Source organism: Myodes glareolus, chromosome 1 (genome assembly GCF_982192425.1).
Source record: "Myodes glareolus chromosome 1, mMyoGla1.1, whole genome shotgun sequence".
NCBI classification, from domain to species: Eukaryota; Metazoa; Chordata; class Mammalia; order Rodentia; family Cricetidae; genus Myodes; species Myodes glareolus.
The window spans coordinates 100,105,776-100,122,339 of NC_142026.1; positions in this window are offsets into that span (position 1 = coordinate 100,105,776).

Genomic DNA, 16,564 nt, shown 5'->3' on the forward strand with positions numbered 1-16,564 from the left:
CTGGAAATAAACTTTGCCTGCCTAGTTAAAGTCAGGGGTGTCTTTCCTTCCTTCTTTTCAAGATGCCTCAGAAATCTAAAACCAGTGAAAACCACAGATGAGATCAGAGCCCACAGGTCCACCAGACTTTCCTACTTTGTGTATATTACTAGCAACTCCCCAAGCCATGAGAAACCAGAACAAACAATGCTGCTTCAAAATTTCCTTCCTCCACTTTCTTTTCTCTCCTTCTTCTTCTGCCTCCACTACTTCTTCCTTCCTCCTCTTCCTGCACCTCCTCTTTGTCTTCCTTCCTCCCTTCCCTCCCTACTCTATCTTCTGTTCGTTCTGCCTCCTTTAACTTTGTACTTTCATTTATTTATCTTTATTACACTTCAGCAGTTTTATACTTTTTAAAGACTTTTCTTTTTGAAATAGGAGCTCGTGCAGCCCAGGCTAGCCTCAAAGTTTCTATGAATGCCATGAATAAGGAGTGGAGGATGGCTTTGAGGTCCTCATTCTCTGTCCACTCTAGACTAGTGCTGGGTGTGCACCACTGTGCCTGACTCTTTATTACATTTTTCAAAAAGTATATTTTTATTCTGTCTTTCATTCAACAAGTTTTGTTCAATAATACATTTCAATTATTGGGATTATTATTTTATTTCCCTTTTTCTTCTACTTTTTCCATTTCCCTTTGTGCTTCCCCTTTTATGTTATAGCTATTGTATTTTTAGCATTATTTTTCTTTACTGTTTTCTAATGCCATATATTTTTAATTTCAAACCTACAATTATCTAATTGTAGCTTTGAAAGTACTAATTATTGGAAATTTTGTTTTTATTTTTTCTCTTCCTTTTTATTTTCCTAATATCTTCCATTTTTCCTTTTGTCTCCATAACATTCTTCCTACCCTTGCCTGATTTTCTCCTTTTCCTGACTCTTTTCTTTATCTCATGTATTTACTCCTTTCATACTTACTCTAAGCAACCATATTTGGGGCAGTTCAAGGCAGGGTGTCACTGGGTAGTCCTGGCTGTCCTGGAACTTGCTTTGTAGACCAGGCTGGACTCAAACTCACTGAGATCCATCTACCTCTTTTTCCGAAGTGCTGGGATCAAAGGTGTGTGACATCATCACCCAGCCAATATTTTATGTCACTGTCTGCATTAGTTTTCATTTTGTTTCGTGGTTATTGGTAATATTTTAGCACACTTAATCAATCTAGATGTATTCCCATATGCTGTACAATTTCACATTGCTGATTCAGTAATTTTCCTCCTCCTCTCTAAAATTATTTAGAATTTACCCCTTTAGGATCAAAAACAATGCAACAGTCACCTCCACTAAAAAACTAGAAGAGATATCCAAACTAACCTGTACAAAGTACAAAACAAAAACATGGACAGCAGGGTAACATGCTGCATAGTTACTGATCCTATTCCCTGACAAAAGCTACTGAAGGGAGGGAGGGTTTGTTTGTCTGGCTCACAGTTTTAGAGTGCAGTCCATCATGGAGACAGGGTTTATGTAGCTCACAGTTTAAGAGTGCAATCCATATTGGAGGTAGAACATCGTGGCCAAAGCGGATATAGCTGTGGTAACAGAAGTATGAGGAAGCTGGTCACAAAGTCACCGTCAGGAAGCAGAGAGAGGTAAGTACTGTGGGTTGCTCATTTTCTCTTTTATCTTTTTTTATTCGGTCCCAGACTTCAGCCCTTATTTAGCACTGTCTTCTCTCCCCAGTTAAGCAATCTGGTAATGCCTTCAAAGACTCAGCCAGAGGTGTTTGCTAGATGATTTTTAAATCAACCAAATTAACAATGAAGACTAGATTTCCCCTTCAAAGGACCATAACTCCTATACTTCATTTAAAGATATTGAAATAGGTAAAATTCTAGATGAAAATTTCTAAAGATTACAAATTAAAATAAACAACAACTTGAAAGAGGATAAAAAACAAGCAGATGAATTTAATCCAGGACCTGAAGAAACCGTCTTAGACACATGGATTAGCTTCAGGTTTATTAAGGAAACTGGCTCAAAAAAAAAAAAAATGAGGTGAAGAGTGACTGAGGAAAACACCTGGTATAGACCTCTAGCCTCCACACGCATGTGCACACACACACACACACACACACACACACACACACACATAGACAGAGCCAACATTAACACAATGATTAAGAACTCTTGGATAAAACCAAGAGACAAAGCCTAAGAATCTGTGAAACAGACATGAGCACACACGGACATTCATTCTTCTAAGCAAAGTATGGAATAGTCTTTAAAGTAGATAACTTAATAGGCCAGAAGCAAGAATTAACAACACAAAAGTGGATCAGTAGCCTTTGCATATATCAATAATGAAAGAATTTAGGAAAAATTCACATTCATAATAGTTTCAAAGGCAAGAAAATAAATTTACAAGCAAACTTAACAAAAGAGGTGACAAAGCTCTAAAATCAAATATAAAAATGTTGAAGAAAAAATTTAAAACTTCGGAGATGAAAGCATATTTCGTATATTTGAATTAGAAAAAGAATTAATATTGTAAAACGGTAACATTTTCAAAAGTGATCTACAGATTCAATGTGATTTCCATCAAAATTCTAGAAAAAGTATTTTTACATAATGTGAAAATAAACCTTAAAGCATGTATGGTAACATAAAATACCCTGGATAACAGAGCCAATCCTAAGAAAAAGAAGTAATGTTGAACATATCACAATACCTAATCTCAAACCGCATTACAAGGGCATAGTAATAAAAATAGCATAGTCCTGGCACACAAACAAACATGTACAGTGTTAGAATAGAACAGAATAAAATATAGGACCTAGCAATCAACCTATAGCCAACTAATTTTTGAGAAATATGTCAAAGACATATGGGAAAATATTCTTCAAAATGGTATTGAGAAACTACCCTTAGCATAATGAAGCATGAGTCATATATCTCACCCTTCATATAAAAAAGCAACCCAAAATGAATCACAGACCTTAATGTAAGACCTAAAACCTTTAAAGTGCTCAAAAAGCAGAGATGAAGAACTTTAAGAAATAAAGCAAGACAAGGACTTTCCCAAAAAAATGAACTCTAACAGCTCAGGAAATTGTCTTGAGAACTGACAAATGAAATTATGAAATTACAATGAGATTAAGACAGTTCTGCACATCATATAAATAAATAATCACCAGAATGAAGAGAAATCTTTACAGAATGGGAAAAAATTATCTGCTATACATAAAAAATATGAAAACAGCAACAATTACATACAAAATAAAACTAAGTATCTATTTCTGGCCAGTGAACTAAATGGACAAGGGAGGGTGGTCAAAGTGGACAGAAACTATGAAACTAGTAGGGAGAGCATGTGAGGGACAAAGTGGTGTTGAGGTGGCAAAGGGAAGGGATAATGGAAACTTTGTGACATGAAAAAGAAAATAGTTATGAGGGCACAGAAGAGTATACAAATGGTTGAGTCAATGGGGATGAAGATGGGAGAAGAAAATAAACAAAATCAAGCATTTAAAAGTACCATAATGAAACTTAATAATATATATATATGGTAACTCAAATTTTTTAAAAAAATAAATAAAAGTCACTAATAATTATTTAAAAATTATTCAATTTTTTTATCATGAGGCGAATGTAAATTAAATCTTTTTAAAGGTTCTTTCACAGATATTCTCGGAATATCTATTATCAAAACAGCAAGTGGCAACCAATATTGGCAAAAATATCCTTCCCCAAAGAAAGTGGTGCAGTCACTACAGAAGTCAGCATAGTAAATAAAAGAATGAGATCACTATCCATATTCCACTTGTATGACTCCTGAATCTATACACAAAGTCATCCAAGTCACCGCCCTACTGGCTCTTCATTCACACAGTATTCCACCACCGCCACTGTTAGCCCTTTGATCAAACAACATCAAACTACTACCATCTCTCTCCTGGACTGCAGCCAACAGCACTGCTTGCTCTGTGCACACCACACTTTCAGACTCTCACAGTGAAAGGCCTTTATAACTGAAAAAGAAAGGGGTCAGTCTTCCGGCAGAGACTGACTAGATTGCTCCTCACTTCTCTTCATTCAGTGGCTCGTGTTATAATCTAGACACATGCCGAAGAGCTCTTCATCACAGCGTGCCGGTAACTTAGAGAGGATGTGTATTGATGCTGAAGACTCAGTACTAAAGATATTCTCAAATAACAGAGTCCCTTTGAATTATTTCCAGCCTAGTTTCTCATTTATTCAGAGAGAAGTTTTAGTCAAATCCACAGCCTCATTAGTTCCTCCTCTTGATCCCCACTATCCTCCACCACCTCTTTTCCCTCCCAACTTCACTTGTTTGTTTTCTATTATTTTTGTAGTTTTCCTTCATTTTTCTCCCTAATTTGGCTTCTCTTAATCGAACTGTCTCTATTCTCTGTTTTCACTCCTTTGCCTCTGTCTTCTTCATTTACTCTCATTATATCTGAGCTTTAATAAGAATTGTGAATTTAATCTTGAAAAATATATAGACCATTTCTATGTATCCGATGTTGTTTTCCAGCTCTATAAAAAGGTTGTTCTGTGATACTATATTTGTGAGTTAGCTGTTACATCAAACCACATTTTGGAATGTTAAAAGCAAAAATTGCTTTCACTTGTCTTTTTCCCCTTTCACTTAAATAGTGTCTACTTGTGGTCTTGGATTTTGTTGTCTTTTCTTTTATATTATTTTACTTTATTAAAACTTGACCAGATGTTAGACTACTTTTCCTTATTGTTGTCTGTTTTGCTTAGAATTTTTATTTTCTTCTACATGAAGTAGACAAAATGTCCTGTATTCTCCTTACATGGTACATGAGAGTTTGCTGGAGAATTGGAATTTTGCTATTAGGTACACTTTTTATTATTTCAAAGGGGTGCAAGCTATCGAGATAAGGCTTCCTTCTGCTTGAATGCAGCCTATTTTGGATGGGTAAGTATCATTTCTTTTGAAATTGTGTTCAAGAAGACTGAGCTTGATGGAATATTAATAATCTTAGCACTTAGAAAGTAGGGGCAGAAGGACAGCTGTGAGTGTGAGGTCAGCTTGGTCTATATGACAAGTTCCAGGCAAACCATGGCCACATAATGAGACTGTCTCAACAAGCTAAAGGAAAGGAAGAAAGAGACAGATAACGGATATAGAGAGGCAGAGAGAGGGAGAGAGAGAGAGAGAGAGAGAGAGAGAGAGAGAGAGAGAGAGAAACAGTGAGAGAGAGAGAGAGAGGAGGGAAGGAGGGAGGCAGAGGGAGAGGGGAGAGAAAGAGACAGAGACAGAGAGAGAAAGAGAGAGAGGAAAAGAGAGAGAGAGAGGGAGAGAGAGAGAGAGGAGGGAAGGAGGGAGGAAGGCGGGGAGGCAGGGAGGCAGGGGGAGAGGGGAGAGAAAGAGACAGAGACAGAGAGAGAAAGAGAGAGAGAGAGGAAAAGAGAGAGAGAAAGAGAGAGGGGGGGAGAGAGAGGGGGGGGGAGAGAGAGAGAGAGAGAGAGAGAGAGAGAGAGAGAGAGAGAGAGAGAGAATAAAACAGAGAGAGAGCGGGAGAGAGGATGACACCAGAACTGTATGGTGGCTATCAGCAGAATTCATCCCATCTGAAATCAACATGTGGCAGGAACGAAAAGGCTTTATCTTTCTCCTGCTACACAGTGACCCCTGGTGGTCTTTCTTGTCTGTGGCGATATGGGCAACTTAATAGTGGTCTTCCAGAACAGTGCACTGGATTCCAAGGGCATGCTTATTCATCCTCTTTAAGGAATTTGCAAGATGCAGAGGGGAACTGGTGATACCATGGCTTACCAGAATCAGTTCCTCCTCAAACTTTGTCTTATGAGGTCAAGCCTCACTTGAACTTGAAAATTTATCATCTGTTTGTGCCAGAGAATGACAATTTATCCTTTACATTATTCAATTCCCTTCTCTAATAGCACTGTTGTTGTGGGTTTTTACTCATTGTCATGTGAAAAGCTATTACATGTAATCATGCTTTGGCCAATAAAATGTAGACCCAAGTACTCCTGGCATTCTCTGTTAAACTGTCTTAACAGAGAGCAGTGGCTTACACTTTGTTCTCTCCTTTTCCCTTCATCCTACTCTGGGCCAAATACAACGAGCTGATGAATGAGACTCCAGCCCCATCTTGGATCACGAAAACAAGATGGCTACAAAGAGCAAAAGCCTGGAATAAGGCAGGAATGGTGTGAGGGATATACCCATAGAGTTTCATGTGTAAGAAAACAAACAGTACCTTTTCAATCTACCACTTTGAGGGAGATTTTATTACATAGAGTTGCACTTAATCCTACAGAATATTTCAATTGTGCCAATTCCTGTTCATTTTTCAACTACTGAACAAGGAAAGACTTTTCAATTCAAACTTGTCACTTAAGCCATGTATTTGGCATATTCAGTTTCATAAGTAACATATTTAAACTAATATTTAGTGAGATCTTTAATGAAGTGGGTTATAAATGGATAAGTAGATTTCATTTAAATTTGTCCTCATAGATAAAATTTTTTTAATTTTTCAATATGTGCCATAAAACTCAAGTAGTTCTACATCCTTTACAGCTGCAATCCATCCTTTTCTTTATTATGTCTTCTTATAAAACCTCCTTGTTTGTGGTGTGTGTGTGTACATGCATGCATGTGTGTGCATGTGTGTGCATGTGTGTTGTATTTATATGTGTGCTGTTTATGCTATGTGTAAATTCAAGTATGCCATGTTGTGCACATGGAAGCCAGTGGACAATCTTGGGGCTAATTTGTCCCTTTCATCTTGTTTTTGAGGCATAGTCTCTTCATTCTTAATTTCCACTGAGTGCACCAGTCTAACACGCTTGTGTGCTTCCAGGAACTCTCCTGGTTCTGGCGCCCACCTTTCCACAGGAATGCTAGGGTGACCAATACTCATGCAAAGGCATCTGGCTTTTTAATGTGGTTTCTGGGGATTTGAACTTTAGGTCCTCACATTCTCATGGCAGATGCTTTTTCTGCCCATCTCCAAAGCTGCCTTTCACTTATAGTATTTGATTTGTATCTTTTCTCTTTATTAACTTGGTCTATTTTTAAATTCGAAGGCTTGTGTATTTGACTAACTTCAGTTCTCACCCTTCTTCCACTTTGATTTCATCTGTCTATTATTACTAAATTACATGACCTATATTCTTAGCTCAATAATTTTCAGTTCTTTCTAAAAACTCAACTTCAGAATTTTTATAGCATCTTTTGCTGCTTGTTATGTATTCTGATTTTTTTCTGCATTCGTTTTTATGTAGTTAAAATTATTTTTATTTCTTATATTTCTTCTTTTGTCTATGAGTATTTTTTAAGTGTGGGTTCCATCTGCAAAGATTTCCATATTAATATCATTGTCTTAAAAACAGTATAACACCTTAATGCTTGACTTGTGGCCAAGCAAACGCTGAATTAATCTGTGTTTTCTCTGGGCCTGATTAGTGTTTGTGCACTCACTGCTGGAGAGCAGGCTGGTGGCAGGGCAGCTTTCACGTGCTCAACCTCCTGGCGCTGTCCCATGTTATACTCTTATCTTAAAATAGTAAGTTAGAAAGCCTCACTTTAAAAGTAGGCTATAAGTTATTTGGTTTGGCATTAAATTGTCATTAGGTTAATTACTATCACAAGTTTGTCAATGTCATAACTCAGCTCTTTGTTGAGTAAACTGATTTTTGCCACCTTTACTTCTGATATATGACATAAATTAGACTCTCTTTGGTCGGACATTGACTTTTTTTTCTGCAATTTTCTTAATTACTGCCTTTTTGTTCTCAGAATTTGTTGGTGATTGTGACAGCTCCAAAGTAGATTAAATTTTTTGATTATTAATTTTTCCTAAGACCATTATTTATTAGTTAATTTAATAAATAATAACTAGCCACCCAGGTATCTTTGGTTTGTCTTTCCAGGTTTACACACTTGTGTTCCTCTTTTACTCCCCTCCCCTTTCTAATCTCCATGAGAAAGCCAAGGCAAAAGTACCAAGGTCATCCAACTAATAAAAAAATCAGAGCCAGGACTCAAAATCAGGTCACCAGTTTCAAACTCCACTTATATTTAGTAACAGCCCAAACATGAACACAACACCTAACGTGTGTTAGGTATGGCGCCAACACCTTCAAGTGCAGTCTTTGCTCTTTGCATTACACTATAATTCGCAGGTCCTCCCCCTGCACTTAGCATCCGTGTTGGGGTGGGGTAGTGGTTCTAATGTACATCAAACAATAAAGAGAAAAATAACGAAATTTTTTTTAAAAAGCATCTTCTTTTCCTTGCCAGATAAATAGGCCACTGAGGAAACAGAGCAGGTTTGAAATTGAAAGAAAAATTAATGGCTTAAAATCTGGGTTACATAGGCGCTTCATTTCCTCGGTCTCCAGCTGTCGCTAGGCCAGCCTGCCTGCACTTTGGCCTCTGCCAGATAAGAGGAACAAGTGTGTGCTGCTATTATTGAAACTGCCCAGAGTGGTACGAGCAGACCCCTGGTGTAAAGCTCATCAGAGATTCGGCAGTTTTATTTAACCTACAATCTCAGCCATTTAGGAACCTGCTGGCTGGATAGCAGAAGCTCCGAGGATAACATCTCAGAAAGCTGGTCAAAAGCCACAGCTCTCGGAAATCGCACGGGCTTTTTTTTTGCTATTATTTTAAAATTCTGTGTTTATATTAGACCTGATTATAATTGTAAGGTGTCCAAGCCTTGACCCACTTCAGTAATCATGCAGAATAACAGAACAGGGCCCACCTGAACACCTGTGACACCTTTACATTATTCAACTTCTCTTTGCAGCCCTTCAAACTTAATTTTGATTAGGCCTGCTCCTACAAGTAGAGACAAAATCATCTGTGCTGCCTGAGACAATAATGTTCTCACTGTACTTCTCTCTATGAAATAGACATCACATTTACCTGTTGATGGCATAGCTGACTTTATCATGCTTGCTGAGGGACAAGTTCGCAGTTCCATTGTCTCCCAGGTCCCAACTGCCCCCTCTTATACAAAGCTACAGGAGTTTTCTCTAGCTTCTGGCTGAGCTTGATTTGTTAGGAATCTACCTTGGTTATGTCTGCTTATTCAATTATTCAGCAGTCTTTATTCACTGGGTGCCTTGAATGAGCTAAGTAGAGTTCCCAGCCTAGAGGGAAGATGAAGAACCACAATAAGGCTAAATAATGTAAGATGCTGAGCATCGTAGGCAACACAGTTTAATATAAGTCACAGGGAAGATCTCCACAGTGGCTTTCTTTCTTCCACACTAGATTTATTGTTATGTGCAGACGTTCCTGCCTGTTAATCAAGATCCTTTTCCAGTGCCCCCATCACAGAACAGGAATACTAGTAACTGGACAGCCCCATTTACTGCCCCTGTTCAGACTAGATACTCTGTTCTGCTTTTAAGGACTCTCAACAGTAATTGCTTCCTGTGAGCAATAGCATCCATCTTGCTTACTTCAGGATCCTTAGCCACTACAGATTGCCCAGTATAAGCTCGTGTGTTGAATAAACAGCTACCAAGTATGTACGTGCAAGAATGATCATGGAACATTTGGAATTACTGGTAACCATCTGTATCTCATCTCGTCCTTGGATTGAAGTCCTCTCACTGTGTAGTTTTCCCTTCTGGCTCACATGCCCAGATGGCCCCAGACATCCAGAATGCCATTCCTTACTGCAGGTTAGACCTGCTCGCTCCGCTGAGAGTTCCCCATCCCTCCTTCTCTCATACACTCCATTCTCCTACTAGCTCATTTCCCATGTCCACCCTGTTACCTGGTTCTGACATCTTCCTTAATGACTCAAGACTGTGAGAGCACAGAGCTTGCTATGGAAACCAGCCAGATCTTCTGGGATGAAAATAGCACACTTGTGGGTATTTGACGGTACTGCCTTTGTAAATAATGAGTTATTTGACATTCAGGCCTATTTAAGGAGGGGGAAGTGGTACGTAGAAGAAGCTTTGACAGCCAGGGAGGTTTAATTAGCACAGAGGTCAAGGCCATGCAGTGAATATTTTAGTAAGATAGTACGTCTAATTGTGCGGCAGTCTGGGTGTGCTTATGTCAGAGTTGTCAGGAGTTTCGGTTTAATGAGACAGCACAGAGAATCTTCACAGATCGCTGACCATTGTTTAAGCATTGTGATGATAGCTGCATTTAAAGTTATTCAGTTTGTGTTTAAATAAATTATGCAGAGGTCAAAGAACACATATTTGGCATTTCATAAACAACAAAGACTAGTGGATCTCAGCTTCAGAAACTGAAGAATATCTTTTAAAAATAATCGCATCCTATATCTCGCTGCTACTTTTAGGTATTTCATATATTATACAAATAAATTAAAAATAAATAGTATTTGTATAAATGGCTCCTTTTAAATTTCCTTATGAGCTCTATGACATGTTATCAAGAATATTTTATTTGTGTTTCATTTTGTTTTTCTAACAAGGTCTTATTCTTTAGACTAAGATAACCATAAACGCATGTCAACCCCCAGCCCTGTCTCAGTCTCCCAAATGCTGAAATTTTGAATGTGAGTTATCACATCCAGTAACATATTCTATTAAATTGCATTACAAGTAAACAACATACACTAAAATTGAGTTGATCACACCCTTTGAACTAGAAAATTGAATGATAAGCTACTGAGTTTACTTTCAAATAGATGGAAAAGCTTTGTGTTAAAACCTGATCAGCTACACATCACTAGTTTCTGTAGGTTTTTTTATATGAAGTATAGTTTTGTGGAAATATTTAGTGATATTTTTGTAAAGCTTGTTTTAGAATCTCCCTAATTGGATAGTGACCATATTTAAAATGGGTGGTTTTTAGATTAAGAAAGACACAAGAGTAGAGTAGATGATGGTACATAATCAACAGTATCTTAGTCAATAGTAAGGTGACTAAAAAGGTAACTGACTTCCTTTATTCAATAGACTCCATTTTAGGACCTTAAATGTTTTTGGTTTGAATGCATCCTACAACTTATTGTATTATTACCATTGTCCCTGTGAATTTAATTAAGTGTTCGTGTATGGTTTATGTATGTGTGCCTGTATGAGTATGCTTTGGGGATGTGTGTATAAGTGTTTGTGTGTGCTTTGTGTGCAGTATATGAACATATGTGTTTGCATGTGCACACTCATGGCAGTGTGCGTGCCTTGACAGAAATGGGCACTGCTTGTTTTCCTCTGTCATTTTAATGCTGCATGTTTTGAGACAGTCTCTCCCTGAGCCCAAAGATGCTCATTTTGGCTATTAGACTGGCAAATGGGTTCTTGGGATCTATGAGTCTCCATTCTCACACTGGGGTTTCAGATACAGCAAGCTTCTGTATCCTGGTTTTTATATTGTTTTGTTTCTGGAGATTTGAACTCAGGCCCTTTTGCTTGCAGACCAAATATCCTTAGCAACCCAACCATCTCCCCCACAACATTACTCCTATTTTTAACATCAAAAAACACAGAAAGATTAAACAGCATTCCTCCAATTACAGCTACGAAAAGAGAAACCATGACTGAAATTACAAGAATTAGTTCCATCTATTTGAATTCTTTGCTTGTTTTTCAAATTTTTACTTAATTCTACATCTAGGAAATACTCAGATGCATCTATTTAATAAAAATATGTTCCAATTATTAGTTAAATATTATATTCACTAAGCAATATCATAATGTAGTCTATCATTTGAAATTATAATTGTAAAATATGTATCCAAAATTTTTATCAAAATACTTCATGCAAATTTGTGACAGATAGTACAAGCAACCTCATTGGAAATTTATTCACATACTAACCCTGTGTCCTATATACTATAGTTTACAAAAGTTGCAACACTTGTCTTTTAGCTTCATCATGCCCCTTTCTGGTTTGAATAGTCATGGACTAAGTTCTTTCCAATAAAACATACATAAATGTGTACTTTCTGTTTTCCTTCATTTTACCTGGAATGAAGAGACCTTAGTGAGGTGGGGCTGCTGCCATCACTGACAAGAATGTACGAAGGGACAAGGAACTAATTTCAGAATGCTGACAGCGAACCAGTCTACCAGTCATAAGTAGCTACATCACCTCAAGATCCATAGCATCAATCAGCGTGTGGACACATTGCTGAGGCCTCACTTCAGTTAGAAGCATCCACATAAAGCCCTGACTACTACAGTCTTTCCTTGAATTCACCAGGAATTATTATCAGAATCAAACTTGGGGATTTAGTATCAGGAAACAAAATATAAAACTTAATTAATACACATCTCATTTTTTTAAATTATCTCACTCCATTTTCTTTCTCTAACATGGAATGTTTCCTCTACACTAAGTACCCAAATGTGTGAATGAAATTTTTCTCCAGGCAATTTTCTAAGATACCTCTTTTACAGCCTTTAATGAAATTTAGGTAAGATCTCCAGCCCCAGTGCCTGCTTCACTGGGGCCCTTGGCTCCATGATGCTTTCAAAAACGCATCAGAGCAGAAAAACTGAATTTCCCTGCTGTCAATAAGCAGTGTTGCCAAGCAACTCTGCCAATCACTGTGGACTCCAAACCTAAAACAAGTGTCTGAAGATGATGCATTGAAAAGATGCTTCAGCAAAAAAAGCATAAAGGATAGGTATTTCTCACAATAATAATCACCACAAATAGAAGAGAAGCAGAAGAAAGACATCAGGTTGTACGGTAACATAATCCCTAAAATGTCTCTTCTGGTTTTAGCTTCTTAGTTCATGTTTGCAGAAATTATTGTGCAACTTAGGTAGTAGAGAGGTGATGCCTGTTTATAATATGATGGAAACTTATAAGCCAAACCACCCTACAAACAAATGACATTTTAGAGGGGCTGACCACTCAGACAATGCATTCTCCTCTTTCCAGATTATTAGAGGCAAAAAAAAACCCTGTCTCCAATTTCTTTTGAAAAAGTGTTCCATAAACTTTTATAGATGAATAGTACATTTGCCCAGTCACTCTATCTTTAACCTGACTAATTTGAAGTTCATCAAAATTATTTTTCTGCCTGAGACTTCATCTTGGCAAACAAAGCACCCATTTTCCCATGACTGAGCTCATTGAGGATGAAGGAAAGAAAGAAGAAAAAACAGCAGGAAAGACGAAAGGAGCAGCAACAAGATGGCTGGGAGCTGAGGCAACAGAAGAACTTTTAAGAACAAAATTATCAGTTGGGAATTTGTAAAGTGTTGATTTAAAGGCAGAGAAAGTGGTCGCTTCCAAAACCACTGTTTTATGTAGTGTCTGCTAGTGCCGGGAGTGCTCTCAGGAGATGGTTTTCTAGGAGGAAAAGTGAGAGTTACAGCTCAGGGTTAGGTGAAAGTCACCTAAATCAGAGAAAGCACTCTGGGAATTCACAAGAATTTCAGTGCTCTGGCTCTGGACTTCATTAACCATAGACAAAACTCCTCACAACCTTAAGTAAACAATATTGCCCTGGGAAGACCCTGTTGGTCTTGGAAACCCACAAGTGAGATAAACATGGAAATTGGGTCTTTCTCCTTACAGTAAAAATGTGAATCTGTGTGTGTGTGTGTGTGTGTGTGTGTGTGTGTGTGTGTGTGTGTGTAGTTTTTTGTCTTTGTTTTGTATTTTGAGTGTGTCTGCATGAGTTTGTGGTGTGAGCTTGTATGTATACATGAATGTTTTTCTTCCATAATTTTCCACTTTGTGTAATGAAACAGGGTCCCTAATTGAGTCTGACCCCTCCCAGTTTGGCTAATCCTATTGGCTTGCCCAGGTACCAGGTATCCTCTGTCTGAGCACTGGGGTTCCAGGCCAATCTCAGTGACATACCTGCCCAGCTTTGATGTGGAAACTAAAGATTCAAACCTGGGTTTTCACATTTGCACATGAAACCTCCTCCCCTGCCCTACAAAATGTGTTTTAAAATATGTGTGTGCATTTGTGAGTGTGTAGAGAAAAAGACAAAGACATACCTGTTATTTCACAGAAGTCTAGATTTGGAAAGGGAAAACAACCTACATAAATTTATGCGGAGATAATTTAAACACATTTCTTTGTCCTGACTTTAAAAGATTTCAAAGACAGGATTTACTGTGGAGGGAATGGCGATGAGGTAACTCTTTCAAGTCCCTCGTATGAACTGGTGAACTCAATTGAGTTGGATATTTTAAAGTGTCCATGGAAATGATGAGGTAAGTGTCTCCTGTTGGTTTACGTATTATGTTCAATAATCTTGAGGACATGGGTTAAAAGATTTTTTAAAATGAGTAGAAATTTAAGTATCCTAAGAGAACAGTGTGACCCAGTCTTGCAGTATGTGCCAGAGTTCAAATGTCTGAACAGCCTGGAGTCTCCAAATGATGTTCAGGATCTGGAATGGAATATGAGAAACTAGATATATGTTCCTAGGGATAGATAAAACAGTCATCTATCATTTTTCTAATACTTTCCATACTAAAATGTAGCATTGTTAATAGCAGATTAGCTTTGATAAGTAATTACAACACATTCAGAGGAGTATGGAGACATGTACCAAACTTAGAAGATCTATGCTATGATAATATTAATTAATAGGGATTCTTATTTAAGATATGAATTTACAACTTTGGAAGTCTGAATTGAAAGATAAAGGTAAATTATTAGGTATGCTGAAAATGCTTTGGATGTACTCTTATAGCATATCATTTGAGAAAATTATCTCTCTACATGTTTTTGATTACTAAGAAAGAGAACTATATAGTGTTTTCCTTCTCTTATTATTCTTCATTCCATATAAAAAAGAAATAAAATTGAGATAAACTTTTGAAATATATTTCTAAGTTAAGCTGAGTAACTTAGACGGGAAGATCTCTCTCTCTCTCTCTCTCTCTCTCTCTCTCTCTCTCTCTCTCTCTGTGTGTGTGTGTGTGTGTGTGTGTGTGTGTAGTATAGTAGATACATGGATATGCACATGGGCTCATCCATGCTTGCAAACGTGGAGGCTAGATGTGTCTTCTCCATCTGTCTGTAATGCCAGAGCTGAGGTCACAGATGCACATTGCTGTGCCCAGACTGGGGATCTGAATTCAGGTCCTCATGCTTATGTAGCAAACCCTCTGTCTGCAGAGCCTTCTCCCTAGCCCCAAGGAGAAATACCTTTAAAGCGATACATTAGTCTAAGAATTATGCATAGAACTCAAACTTAGGCGAATACTCTTTGCAAAGTAATATGTGACATCATCAGAACATTGCTTGACCTGGAAAGAAATGTAGGGTTTTTTTTTTGACATGTTATTAAAACCCACTAAAATTAGCATGATTCAGCAATTTATATTTCTAGATTTGCCTAACAAAAATGTTTTCTCAAACCAACAGTCTTGCCCCTTTTGTAAGTTTGGCCCTTGATATCTTTTACTCAAGAAAAGCTCAGACTTAGGCTCTTACCATATTATAAAAGTTTCTCTTGATTTAAACATCATACATACAAAAGAATTAACAAAATGAAATCCCTCACATGAGAATCAATTTTACATCGTTGATATTGTTTTTATATGCCAAACACATAAGTTACTTTTTTCACCTCTGTGACAAAATGCCTGACAAATTCAACCTAAGGAGGAAAGGACTTTCTTTGACTTCCAGTCCAGGGATCACATTCCAACATGTTAGAGAAGGTATAGCACGGCCTCAGAGAGAGAGAGAGAGAGAGAGAGAGAGAGAGAGAGAGAGAGAGATGAATGCGGGTGCTCAGCAAGCTTTGTCCTTTATATGAAACCCAAGACTCCCTCTAGCTCAGGACCTACATTTGGGAGGGGGCATCCCACATCAGTTAAACTAATCTAGGTGGATTCCTCACAGACATGCCCAAGATTAATGCTTATGATGATTCTAGATTCTGTCACCAAATAATACCTCAACTTGGTTTTAAGGGAATTCCTTTCCTCTTTGCTATAGTTTCACTCTTCAAACTAGAACAAACCTTTATTTCCTTCTTCACAATGTTGAAAGATCAATGAAGTATCAAACGTTTTTACTTGGATTGAGAAACAGAAGCTCTGGTCTACTCTGCAAACAAAATGTCCTTCCCTTGGCCTTGATTCGGTTGACTCTGAGGAAGGCTTTCCTGGAAGAAAAGAAAATCAAAACATGATATGAGATGAGATGAAACATTCATGAAGTTGAGCTCTTTATGGTGCAAGTAGGAAATAAACCCATGGAAAAATAAAGGAAAATGTGCTCTCAATATCATGCCATAAATGGACATGTAAATGTGAAATCCAAACTTTGACATATTTTATTAGAGGAAATTTGTGCTTAAATGTTTTACATGCTCTTTTTAAGGACATGTTTGTTAAATAATGTGTTACAGAATATTTTCTGCTCCTGTCCACCACTCATTGTATTCTTGCTACAGGAAGTAAACTTGGCTGGGTGGTGGTGGCACATGCCTTTAATCCCAGCACTTAGGGGGCAGAGGCAGGCAGATCTCTGTGAGTTAGAGACCAGCCTGGTCTACAAGAGCTAGTTCCAGGACAGGGCTCCAAAGCTACAGAGAAACCCTGTCTTGAAAAACCAAAAAAAAAAAAAAAA